General features: G+C 38.4%; 1 pseudogene; it reads right to left on the bottom strand.

The window, feature by feature from the left end:
* Positions 1-673: 673 nt before the first annotated feature.
* LOC101573438 lies at positions 674-1,187 on the bottom strand (annotated as a pseudogene).
* Between the last annotated feature and the right edge of the window lie 1,055 nt (positions 1,188-2,242).

The following is a 2,242-nucleotide window of genomic DNA, read 5'->3' as shown; positions in this document are numbered from 1 at the left end:
GTGCCATTTTCTTGGTATATATTTAGTTATACTTAAAATAATTTAAAATAGCAAAGTATTTAAAAGTAGAATAAAAATAAACATGCTTTATTTAATGAAGTCTCTTGTTATTATAATTATTTACTTTTTCATATTTATGTGCTCTTTTTTCTGGTTCATTTTCTTTTTATCATGTATAATTTGAATCAGCATTAGTTTCTCACATTTTCAAGTGTCTCCAGCAGAATTTTTATGTCCTAGTTTGTGTTAAGTAAAAGTAAAATATTAAGGAAGACAGATTTAAGGGAAACTTATGAAATGTTTTAAAGCATTGTTCTCAACCATTTAATTTATTGAAAAGAGATACTGCTGTGATTCTTGATTTAGCAGCCACCATTCTTTTGTTTACATGCAATCCTGGTTTTATTTGTTGTTCTGCTCTTTAGTGGAAACATAAGTAAAATTTTCTACATTATTTTCTGTCAGGGTTGTGGTATAATTTCTTCAGTTTGTAATAAAATGCACATTGTCCTTCTAGGCTCTGACTCCTTACCATGCAGAAAGGGGATTTTTTTTTGGTTTTTTCAGTATTGAATGCTTATTTAAAGAGTACTACTTAGGAGCCACTGGACTGAAAGAGGCAGTAAATGAAACTCAGACACTTAGGCCCTCCCTGAGTGCTGCTTCCTCCAGCTCACAGAAGCAGTCTTCCACCGCTGAACTCCATCCTTTCAGGGGGCTCAACGAGGCTAGCCAGCCTGATGCATGTGTAGACAAGAGTCCCGTGGAGTGGCACTTGTAAACAGCCAGTGCCAAACCCATTAGGTTTCTTCTGAAGAAACTTCTGGCTTGAGCTTTCTAGCATCTTGAAAGTGGCTGAAATGGCCATAAGTGCCTGAATGGACACTATCATAGTAAGAAAGATGGAGATAGTATTGCCTGCCATATACATGATAAAGAGATTCATAGGAATCTGTTTGAGAGGACCCAAAGAGATATCCCGCAGCGCTTCTCCATCAGTATCCAGTCTGTCTCTTGCACACTGGTATCAGACACTTGTTTGTACAAATAACTGGGGAGAGTGAGTCTCCCTGCCCCAGTCACTTCGGCCCCTGCTGCCTCCTCCAGGCATCCTCAGTTTAATGGCCCACTTGAACTCTTGCCCTCCATTGGCTACCAGGCCTCCCCCTGGGCTGTCATGGCAGCTGCTGCTTTATTTATTTATTTATTTATTTATTTATTTATGGAACCGGGGATTGAACTCAGGCCCTTGCACTTGCCAGGCAAGTGCTTATTCCACTGAGCTATCTCCCCAGCCCCCAGCTGCTGCTTTTTAAAGCTGTGGAGGTCCTCTCACCAAAAGGTACCCTTGTTGCTAGCTTCACCCACTGCACCCACACGCTTTACCTTCCGGCGCTGCCACTTGTATATTATTTACTTTAAAATTCACGATAGACCTTATAAATTCTGAGGTCAGTGATGTTTATATTGAACACCACACACATAGTTATATACTTGGCAAAACTACTTCTTATTTTTACTTCTGATGTTGCTCTAGTTAATATTCTTATGCTCCAGTGATGTCAGGCAAAAATAATGAAAAGAGTATCTTGGATATCATGGTGCATTGTGGTAGGTAAGGCACAAGACACATGGTTACCTGCCACACAGCTTTGCCTGTATACCCTAGTAAAATTGTCAAAATGGTTCCTCATTTACTGAATAATTTTACAACTCCCTCTTCAATTTTGCTGCCTGGGACACATTCTCTTCTGGAGGCCCAATCTAGATTCCATAATATGTTCAGAAATAGTAGATCTCTGTCCCTTTTTCCAGCTGGTAAATGGCAGTTACACATTTACTCTCATACCATAGAAACAGCTGCTTAGAAAGCCGACGTGTGCACTGGATTCCATTAGCTTGGCACTACAGAAGTCATGAAAACAAAGGGAAACTCAACCTACCCATATTTGGAGAATAAGTTTTTAGTGCTTTTAAAAATCTCTCTACAGGTGGTAGAGAGACCAGAAATGACATCGTCATTCTCAGCTGGTCTGAAAAGTTATCTTTGGCTGCTGTACGCTTCATGAAATCTTATTAATTATGATAGTTTTTCCTAGTTATAAGTCCTTCTGGACAAATTTTTTAAATAAAATATTTATTTTTATCACTTACGTAATTACAAAAAATATTTTCATTGGTGTCAAAATGTCATGTTATTGCCAACCTGATTCCATTTCAATGTCTAGAAATTATTGGAAAG

The sequence above is a fragment of the Octodon degus genome, unplaced genomic scaffold (genome assembly GCF_000260255.1).
Source record: "Octodon degus isolate 3935 unplaced genomic scaffold, OctDeg1.0 scaffold00264, whole genome shotgun sequence".
Lineage (NCBI taxonomy): Eukaryota > Metazoa > Chordata > Mammalia > Rodentia > Octodontidae > Octodon > Octodon degus.
The sequence above is the reverse complement of the archived record's forward strand: the minus strand, read 5'-3'. Positions and strand labels throughout refer to the sequence as shown.